The 11,225-nt window shown below is 38.2% G+C and overlaps 2 non-coding genes and 1 pseudogene across 2 annotated transcripts; all 3 read right to left on the bottom strand.

Moving 5' to 3' along the window:
• Positions 1–1,859: 1,859 nt before the first annotated feature.
• Positions 1,860–1,969, bottom strand: LOC140858323 (small nucleolar RNA snoR100). Its single transcript, XR_012141887.1, has one exon. It is a non-coding gene; the product is annotated as a small nucleolar RNA snoR100 (small nucleolar RNA).
• A 183-nt stretch (positions 1,970–2,152) lies between these two features.
• LOC140858319 (small nucleolar RNA Z155) lies at positions 2,153–2,228 on the bottom strand. Its single transcript, XR_012141884.1, has one exon. It is a non-coding gene; the product is annotated as a small nucleolar RNA Z155 (small nucleolar RNA).
• A 6,439-nt stretch (positions 2,229–8,667) lies between these two features.
• LOC105045189 (putative receptor protein kinase ZmPK1) overlaps positions 8,668–11,225 on the bottom strand; it is a 2,765-nt pseudogene continuing 207 nt past the window's right edge.

Below are 11,225 nucleotides of genomic sequence, written 5' to 3'. Positions count from 1 at the left end.
ATAACGTACTCCTCTATAAGGCAAAATTATTTACCCTTCATCATGAATCGAACATCAGCAAGATAGAATTTTTCTAGAAAAGTAGACTCATCATATATACACTGTAAGAAATATATATGTATTTAAATTATTCTGTTGATTTAAACTTTTATCTTGTAAATTTTTAGTGAAATCTTCGTATTAATGCATTCTTTAGAATCCTAAAGTTAAATGCAGTCCCTTTCCATCCAAACAAAACATAGGTAAATTTGAGATCAAAAGTACAGGCAGCCAAAATATTTTAGGTAGAATAATCCTTCCTACCCCAATACCTAGGAGCAACTGTAGAGGAAACTTTTGCATGAACATATGTTCTATCAATTGAACCAACACAATCCTAACATTAGAACTTTGTTACTTGATGAGATATAATATACATATTATAAAATAACTTATAGTTCAGAGTATATCTTTTATCTTAAAAAAAAAAGGAATCGAGAGCTATTAAGTATTTCTGCAGAGACTTGAGATCCATTGGGTTATTGTAGGAATTTTCCTTCTAGTTCTATAATAGCCTTTAAAACAGTATAGAAATTGTGGCTAACTATCTCCCCAGATTGGTTAAACATGAATTGTATTAGATGATTCTTGAGTTTGTGCGCCATTAGCATAAGAAATATAGCAACTTATTTTTCTACGGTCACTCATCGTGTAGGTCGAAGACCACCCTTCGATCTTAAAATATAACATAATTGATGAAAGACCATTGTTCTCATTCGATAAGTATTACGATATTTAATATCATTAGCAAGATTAGCAAGCAATAATTGTCGATCTATATCTCTCTTCTCCATAAATTCTCTAAGAATTTCAAGTCACTTTTTTTTAAGCCTTCGGCATAAGAACCACCAATAAATAACAGCACAAATAACTTGTGTCATGGCCATACGATGTAATTATTATAAATTAAAAAGCTCATCATCATTGATATAAGCCATGTTATAAAGAATCCATCATGAAACAAACCTATAGCAAGTAAAGGACAATCGTAATTATCATCAACGTAACAATGTAGAGAAGGCCAATTTGTCAAGCCTATGTTCTTATATCCATGTCATATGAATAATAGCACTCCCCCAACTAAGCTTAATCAGAAGATTAATTATACCTTTAAACATCAAAGCATGATGACAACTCTTGTATCTTCACTTGTTTTCACTCAATTAAGGTGTTAAAAGAAAGTCTGTACACTTACAAAAGGTATAGAACTATTGCTTGATGTTAGTAATTAAATTTCAAAATGCATAGCTTGCTTGCCATCAATTGATACTATTTGTTCTTACAATCTATCAAGGAGAGCTAAAATGTCCAAATCTGTACAAGACTGATGAACAATGATGAGACTATTACCTTGATAAATTTGAACTTTGCCTTTGTGAACCATGTGTTGCTTTCAGAGTCCTAAGTGCCTCTTCAGCAGTCTGTGATGTGTAAGCAGTTGACTAAAAGTTAGGCACTAACTTGAACATAAGAGATAAAGCACTTTGCGAGCTAGACTTGTGACAAAACAAGTATGCATGAAGCTTCAATAAGTAGCAAAATACATGACCTTTCAATGGGATGTCAATATAAAGTCAAGATATGGTACAAAAAAAATACAACACCACTTTTATAATGTAATAATTTCAATAGATAGATGAGTTATCACATTAAATCATTTTCAAATTAATATTACATTAATGTTATTATGTTTACCAAGGAAAAAATTCTTGATTTTGATATTATGTTACAAAGAAACCATAAGATTAATGTTTTTTTTTTTTGAGAGAAACCATAAGATTAATGTTATGTACAAAGAAACAATAAGATTTTGATATGGTGAATATGAGTCGAATCCAGGCCAGCTAGATCAACGCCTGAGAACATCAAAGCGAGCAGACATGTAGACTCATCTTTCATCTCTGTGCACCTTACCATGCTTCCTTTTTCCCCCTTGGTCCAGAGCATTGGCTTATTGTACATAGGTTCCAAAATACACATTTTTTTAGACAAAAAGGATTGAAAAATTTAGAGAATGGATTAAAACTATTTTACTTAAAGGACATTCTATAAAGGTTCATAAAAAAGAGAAACAAGATGGCTAATTAACAAATAAATTGGAAGAAATTATTACCATTGATCAGATAATTGTAGTCTGATTTTTTCTTAATCAACACTTTTTTTCATCAAATGTTGCCATCATATCAACGGCATCGAAATGTTACCAAGTGATTATAGAAAAAAAAATCAACTTGGGGTAAAAAAGAAATAGAAGATTAAAAATATTTTGGATAAAATAAAATATTAGCTCTTAAAAAAAATATTTTAGATCTCTGCATAAAAAAAAATCTAGATCTATTGAGAGATTACCGTCAGCTCAGACACTGATAGATTTTGAATCTCTATTATCGAATCTAACTTTCAAAGATCATGATATCCAGATTTGCATGAGAAGGAGCAGCCTGCGGGCGAAGGGACGCCTATAGGATTTTTGAGTTGTGCAAAGAGCAAAGAGATGGTTGGAAAGATAGAGTATATAATGATTTATTTATAATTTTAAAATTTTATTAAAAATAAGTTAGAAAAGTAAAAATTAAACTTGAACCTTTCCCTCTATTGCACCCTAAATCGAGGGTATAGAAAATTGAGTAAGTGAGGGGTATGGAGGGATTGAGAGAACCATTCTCTACCCTCATTTACCTCTCAAAAAAATTTACCAAATAGGGGTTCATTCTTTACCCTCCCCTTCTCTCCCTTATGAACTCTTGTGTACCCCCAATCCAAACAATATCTAAGGGAAAAAGAGACCCACCCAGTTTGGACTCTTGATTGATCCAATTTGGTTTTTATCCAAATTTAATTTAGTTAGACCCAAATAGAGAAGAGAACCTAATTTAATTAGAAACTCAATCTTCTCTATAAGATTCTAATCCAATTATGAATTAATTGAATCCAAATCTTAATCAAATCAGAAATTGATCTCTCTTGTGATTGAGTTATCTCATAACTCAATCAGACTTGATCTAATCAAATCTAAATCAATCTAATTCAATTAGATTTGATTTCAGCTCCATTGCTCAATCAAATTGAGCCAATTAGCAATCCAATTGCTAATTGATCTTTCTACAATTCAATAACTCTTAGCGAATTATTTTATTGTAACTCTTGCATTGGATTAATCATCAATCATATTGATGATTAGTCCCAATAGCAATTCATAATCGCTAATCAACTATTGATCGGACAACGATCTCTTTTGTGTGTGACCTTATATGTTCTATTCCGTCTAGTAGTGAGATATACTATTAGGGAGGCAGCTGGCAGCTCGAAGAAGTCGGATCCGACGTGGGGAAAAGAGAGGGACTGGAGGCAGCCAGGGGAGGCAGGTCGGGAGCTTGGGGAGGCATTTGAGGGGCTCGAGATCCAACGGATAAGGGCTCAGGGAGGTGATCGAGGGGAGGCGGGCTGGGGGCTTAGGGAGACGGCTGAGGGCTCAGGATCTAATGGATAGGGGCTCGGGGAGGCAGCCCGAGGGAGGCAGGCTCGAGGCTCAGGAGATAGTCAGAGGGAGGCGGGCCGAGTGCTCAGGGCTCAAGGAGACAGACGATGGCTAGGGGAAGCCAGATCTGAAGGTGGGGGAAAGAGGGGGGCAAGAGGCAGTCGGGGGGAGATGGGCCTACAGCTCGAGGAAGTGGTCGAGGCTCGGGGAGGTGGAAGGTGGCCGAGGGGCTCGGATCCGACGGACAGGGCTCAGGGAGGCAGCCAGGGGGAGGCGGTCGGGGCTCAAGGAGGCGTCAGGGGCTCGAGATCTGACGGATGGGGGCTTGGAGAGACGGTCGGGGGGAGGCAAGCTGGGGCTCGAGGAGTGGCTGGGGCTCGAGGAGGCAGTCGGAGGGTCGGGGAGGTGGGCCTTCTACTTTGGGAGCAGTCAGAGGCTCGAGGAGGGGGAAATCGGAGGGAGGGGATCAATCGCTGGTGGGGGGGCGAACCCGGGAAACAAGAGGGGGTCAGGAAAATAAGGGCGCATGGGGAACCAAAAAGGGAGAAATTTAGGATTATTAGCGATAAAAAAATACATCGCTAATAAGATCATCTGTCGCTAATAATCCTACAATCAAATTTTAAAAAAATATTTTTTCTTAGCGATAAAACTATCCGTCGCTTAAAGCCAAAAATACCATCATTAATATTTCTTTTTACGATGGCATAATTATTGGTTGCCATTTGCCGTTGATAAAAGGCATTATTAGCGACGATAAAATTAACATCGCTAATCAACATCGATAAAGGTCCTTTTTCTTGCCGTGTATGCATATTCATGCAAGTGAAGGAAATAGTCCAAGAGATTCTATCGGAGTCAGATAGCTCCTCATATGTAAGTCATTAGTAGATGATTGAGATGGCATCTCGATTGACATCTAAGGTCGAAATAGTGGTTGTCTCCATAATAGGGTGAATAATTTCAAGATTTTTTCAATAATTTCAATAATATTATCAATACATATTATGATAAAAAGCCTATAAAATAGATAAACAAAATTATTTGAAATATATTTGATATCATGTCTTTCATCAGATTTTTTTTAAAAAACCCTTGTCGCAAATTGATTACAACAATAACGCGTATGCTTAACCTTGAGCATGACTAGGAATTAATTCTACCTGATTATAATATTATTTGGATTAAGAAAAAAATACTCATCATTCATTTTTAGAAAGAAACTACCATATTGCATGTCTCAAACCCATCATTTGGGTCGATCATATGATACGACTGTATAAATCTTAGGATAAGTCATAGAAATCATGCAAGCCTACAACATAACTCTGTCATTCAAACTCTATGCTCAAATCCATCCAATGTTATACATCTTGCGACTCTGAAAGGAAAGAGAAAATTGGAGGTGTGAGCATTATAGCTCAGTAAGAATCCTATCACACATATATTAATATAATATACAATGCAAAAATAATAAATGAGCAGTATCAAAGAAAAATTATAAGCCACAAAATCTCATATCCGACGTACAATATAACTCAATAGTTATATAAATATATATCACAAATCATGTGTTATTATAAATCAATTGTAAATTCATAATTATTATCAGTGGGTTCATATGACTTACATTTCATATTTTATTAATATGATCTAAATCAATAGTTGTTTTTCAATTTCGACTAATCATGATCACGACTCGGTGCATGACTGGCAAACTATAAATTACGCTTCAACCCATGGTGGCAATCCTTAATGTTCATACTCTTGTGGTGGCAAATTAGAATATCTACGCTTTGACCTATGGTGACAAACCAGAAATTTTCATGCTTTGGTCCATTGTGGCAAATCAAGTTATCTGTGCTTTAGTCCACAGTGATAAATTAGAATATTCACACTTCAGTTCGTAGTGGCAAATGAGGGTGTTATGCCCATGACTAATAATACAAGGTGTCACGAGTTGGCTATAATCGGCAATCCATATCATGGCTAGTCGAAATCCTCTTATACAATCAATATACCATTCAATAATTTTGTATTATGTTTGCTCAACTCTAGATATTCTATTGTTTATTCTTAGCAACTAAAATGTTCAACATATGATATAAATATAATAATGAATCATATATATTGGACATGAAACCAGAAATCATCATGCATAATAAAAAAAATCATATATATAAATGATTATGTAAAGGGACTTTATCTCTACCGATCTGACACTCACATACATTTATCAATCAACTTCTTGATCTATAAATTCAAGGTCAAGATATTCTACTTGACATATTCTTGTGTAAATAGTTGCACCTCTATATAATCAGAGTTAAACATAAAAATCTTATATGGTCATAGATGGTAAAAGTTATGAAAAATACATGAACGTTATAGGTTCAAGATCCCTGTTAGGGTCAACCAATTGATCTAGAATTATCTGTAAATCTGAACTCTCAGTTAATCTATAAAATTTCTAGAGAAAAAAATTAGAGAGAGAAATTAATAGAGAGAGAAAATAGAGAGAGAATCTGAGAAAAGCAAATGAAGGGAGAGAAGATAGAGGGAAGAGAGAAAACCTTTGTCCCCTTTTCTTTATTTTTTCTTCCTTTTCTTTCTTTTTCTTTTCTTTTTCCTTTCTCTCTCTATCTCTCTATTTTTTTTTCCTCATTTTCTTCTTTCTTCTTTGTGGGAAAATAGAGGAATGGATTTAAGCCAGCCCACCATCCATGGCGGCTCCTCTGGCGATAATTTATGATGGTTACGAACCCTGATGGCTTTGGCTCTTAATAATCAGAGCATGGTCGGCGATCGCAATTGGTCTGATGGAAGCAAAGAAAAAGAAAAAAAAATAGAAGAGGCTCAGTTTTCTATGAAATCCAGTGGCCGGCTTAATCCGACTATCAAAGACTTCTTATAATTCGAAAAGAAAAAGTGAGTAAGAATAAGATGTCAATATCTCAATTCCCATGATGGATCAGCAGAAACTCACCTAAAATGCTCAACAGAAGGAACCTACTAAACCTACAATTTCATTGATGATTGACTGTAGATTAGATGATGTATAGAAGAAGATGGGAGGGAGAATTTATAGACGGGAGTTTTGAGATCCTCGCTAGAGTTTGATTTATCCTAAGATTCTTTTTTTTATCCAATTCGAAAGTGGAGATAGACTCCATTAGAAATCCTCCTCTTCTGCCCCATATACTTAGCATATGAGGGTCGAAATATTTTTTTTTTTTAATTTTAAATTCATGTGAGAGAAAAAAGGGACCGCATCCTTACACATATAGAAGAGTATTTACATAAAAGCAAGCATCTGATTAAACTTGCATCAGAACATGAGCTCACTTTCCTGAAAGAATCAGAAATAATCAAACCAAAAGGTAACAATGAGCCACCAGGAACTGATGCAACATCAACTTGTTTGGCCACGGGCAACGCCTCAAAGGCTCAACGAGTTACCACTCAGGTTGAGGATAATCCATGCAAGCGTCAGGGTAACAACGGGAGAGGAAGAATCACTAGATCTGGCAAAATATGATCTGATCCGTCATAAATAGATTTGAATTTAGACTAAATAGATTTGGGCCATAAACGGATCAACCCGTTTAATCCATTTAATAAATGAGTTGGATTTGAATTTTAGATATCTGATCCGTTTGACCCGTTTAATATTCAGATCGGATTGAATTAGATAATCTATTTAACCTGTTTAACTTATTTCTGACTCATTTAATCCAACTTGTTTAACTTGTTTAATCCATTTAAGATCTATTTAATCTATTTAAAAATTTTTTAATCTATTTTGATATATTTAACCTGATCTGTTTAACTTGTTTAATCCGTTTAACTTAATTTGATTTATTTAATAAATGAGTTAAATGAGTCGGATCGAGTTATCTGTTTAATGAACAGGTCGGATTCAGATTTGAATTTTTGATTCGTTTAATAAATAGGTCGGATTTAGATTGATGGTTTTGTGATCCGACTCATTTATGGTTCGACTCATTTATGATCCGATCCAATCTGATTACCACCTCTATAAATTGCCAGCTAAATGGGTTTCTGTTGCATAGAGAAATGGGTATTTGATCAATGCTACGAGACTTCAACCACGCATCAGCAGATTTAAGTTTTTCCATATGAGAGATGGACGTAATTAGTACACCGTCAGTAGTTGCATCAGACCGGAAAGGGGAATAAAAGTTCTTTTAAGTCTACTTCTGGTATCTTAACGCTGCAGTCATCCATGCACCCATGTTCATTGCAAATTGGAGTTACTCCATTTCAAGTCCTCTCGTGGTGCAAGCAATAGATGCACATGATTTTCTCAATTTGAAAATTGTCTCACCAATTTTTCAATAGGGAAACATTACCAGTAGTGAAGTCATCTGTTGTGGTATTTGTTTGTTAAAACTGTTAACATCACCAAAAGAAATGCCATGCTAACCCGGCCTTATTTTTCGCTTCTCTTTTCTTAATCCATTATTCTTTAGTATTTTAGGAATCTTAATGCTACAGAATTTTGCATCCTGAACTTTCACCCCTTTAACTATGTTTCATCAACAGAAGCATTACAACTGATTAGTCTTCATGAACCAAAAGAACACATAAAATGCATGTCAGAGAAGTTTCTGATGGGGTTTATGAATGGCATCAAACAAATAAATCATGGTATAATCAAACGAGGGATCCATTAGATCTACCTTATTTTAAGTTGAACAGAGCCAAAATGGTGTCAGCTTGTGGGCCTGTCCAGAGGAAGCATCTCACCCCAAACATTAGACAAACAGTGGAAATTGGAGAAGCAATTGGAGAACAATAAGGAATTGGAGAAGCAGCTTCTTCTGTGTACATGTCTATCGTGCAAGAGCTTGTTCTTGGAAGTAAAGAAATTTGGACTTGAGCATTAAGTCAATTATATTGAAATTTATTCGGATGAAATGTAATGTAAGTGTGTAACCCAAAGTTTATTGCATAAGAATACTGCCACTGAACACCGATGCATCTAGCCCAATCAACAAATTGCATTAAGTCAATTATATATCAAGATCTGTGTAGAGAAGATTCGCAATCTTAACTTTTCGCTTTATCAACATATCCAGTTGTTACTATTTATGCCAAAGAGTGCAGTGTAAACATGACATTGACGCTTGAAATGGAGAATTTTTATTGTGCAGTACCTTCATATTCTTCCTACAAATACATAGACAAGTCCAACAAAAAGAAAAAAAGGTCCAGCATGACCTTTATATTTTATTTTCATATGACATGCAGAAAAACACTTCCATCGAAAAGACATGCGGAGGAACACAAAAGACCCAACCAGGAGACCTATGGTTGCACACATGATCGACGATAGGAGGTGCTACTACTGATTTACTGCTAGTTCCTCGTGGGAGCTGGGCTCATCATGGTATGACAGGAGCGTATGGACTACAGAATCCATCGTCGGTCTTTTGTTTCTGTCTTCTTCCAAGCAAGAGACTACTATCTCCACCAGCTTCTCTGCTTGCTTGCAATTGAACTGCCCATCTAACCTAGAATCCACAATCTCTTCGACCCATGATTCCTCTCCACTCTCCAGTTTGCCCTTCAACATCCAAACGAAACTTTTCAGCATTCCTTCAACCTCCTCTTCCTCATCAACCATCAAGTTTGAAACCCTGCTTCCCTTCACCATCTCCAGGAGTACGACTCCATAGCTATAGACATCAACCTTTGCGGTGATTGGAAGATTTGTAGTCCATTCGGGAGCCATGTATCCCCTGGTTCCTCGAATCCGTGAAGTGTCCGAACCAACTCCACCTCTTTTTGACAGTTTTGCCAATCCAAAGTCTGCAATCTTAGGCTCAAATTCATCATCCAGGAGTATGTTTTCAGGCTTCACGTCACAGTGGATGACCCACTCAAGGCATTCATGATGAAGGTATGCTAATCCTTGCGCCACCCCCAGTGCAATCTTGAACCTCTCGCTCCATCCCAAAACACTTGCCGTGCCATGTTCGCCGAAGATGTGCTTGTCCAAAGAACCGTTCGCCACATACTCGGTAACTAGTAGATTGTGCGCACCTTCTGAGCAGAACCCCCATATTCTCACAAGGTTCTTGTGATAAATTCTCCCGATCAGACTCATTTCAGCGCCGAGCTCTCCTTGGATCGCATCTACCAACTTCTTCACGGCCACCACCCTCTTATCATCCAATACTCCCTTGTACACAACACCGGAGCCTCCCCTTCCAATCTCATCCATGAATTTCCCAGTTGCCTTTTTGAGCTCTTTATATGCGAACTGCCTGAATTGACTGGATATCAACCTGTACCCTTTTTCCAGGGATGTTGGCTTCCGTTCCCTTCTGAAAATAAACCACCATCCTGATACAACAAACAGGATTTCGATGGCACCGAACGCTGATATGAACCCATAGAAATACACCCATCTCGTCTTCCCTCTCCCGCTCCCGTACATACTTGAAGAACTTGCTGTCGCTTCAGAGTCCGTAGCGTTGCAAATGGGCTCGTGCATTTGAGGAGCAGAGGACCCCGATGCTGACATACTTGCAGGCATCCTCAAGTACGTGTTGCCTGCGGTGTCCGGAGAAGCTCTCCCGTTAAAGAGAATGCTTTTAGAATAGCACTTACCAGACACATAATGTATTCCTTCACAAGAACAATCCTCCTCCTCACATGTCTTCTTGCAAGCCTCCAAGGAAGTGGACTCGGAGTAATTGCGATCGTAACCCCAGAAATCCGTTTGGGGTAGCTCTAGATATGTAAATAGCTGAGTGGTGTTGCAGCTCCTGTCGAACTTTGGCTTGCAACCTTTGCGCCAGTCGCTTGGATCGCTCATCTCGTAATGAGGAGGGCAAGAACAAACCTCTTTGGATGGCGTATATGTGCAGATTCCGTTCCTGCCGCACAGCCCGTGTATCCGGCAGAGCTGCGGAAGAGCTTCCCAGGTAACCGACCACGTTCCTATCGATTCATCTAGGCTGTAAAGCCTGAGATTGCCATCGTAGTCCAGAGTCAGCCTTCTTAACATTCCAGAACCCATGTCCGAAGCATTGAATGCCAACTGGTCGCTCGAAACGAACTTTCCCTTCTCATCCAACACTGCATATCTGCTGCTGTTGTATTTCGTCCTGCCGTTTCCAAACACATCGTTATCAGGTTGGGCCAGTAGATGCTAGAAATCTCAGGCCCATCGTATATGAGCCTGAGGACGTTGTCGTTGTCGAAATACAAGACATAGTAGCCTGAAGAGAGTGATCCTGGAGCGGCCGCAGATACTACTCGAATGGTTTTGGTAATCGGTTGCTTGGGAAGAAGAGTGTCCGTAGGAGAATCGAAGCTTTGCCATAGAATTTTACCGCTGGGGTCCTGCACGACAAGATTACCGGTGTCCATAGCCGCACTCGATCCGCTTGCGCCGAGCCTGTGTTGGTGCTCCACACAACCGTGCCATTGGCGTCTTCTAGATTTATCATGCCTCCATCCTTGCGGAAGCTAATTTTTGATCCATGACCGTTTACCGGATAATCCCGCTTTGCAGTCCATGCGACGGTCTTGTTGGCTGAATTGGAGAACCAGATCGAGAACGTATAGGCATTAGTGCCGACGTTATAGAAGCCGCATGCGAAAGACCGGCTCGGGGAGATGAGGATATCTGAGGCATCCTCTACGGAGAGAGAAGACCCCCTCGAAAGAGAGG

The sequence above is a fragment of the Elaeis guineensis genome, chromosome 5 (genome assembly GCF_000442705.2).
Source record: "Elaeis guineensis isolate ETL-2024a chromosome 5, EG11, whole genome shotgun sequence".
In the NCBI taxonomy this organism is placed as follows: domain Eukaryota; kingdom Viridiplantae; phylum Streptophyta; class Magnoliopsida; order Arecales; family Arecaceae; genus Elaeis; species Elaeis guineensis.
Note: the sequence above shows the minus strand (reverse complement) of the source record. Positions and strands in the feature narration are given on the sequence as shown.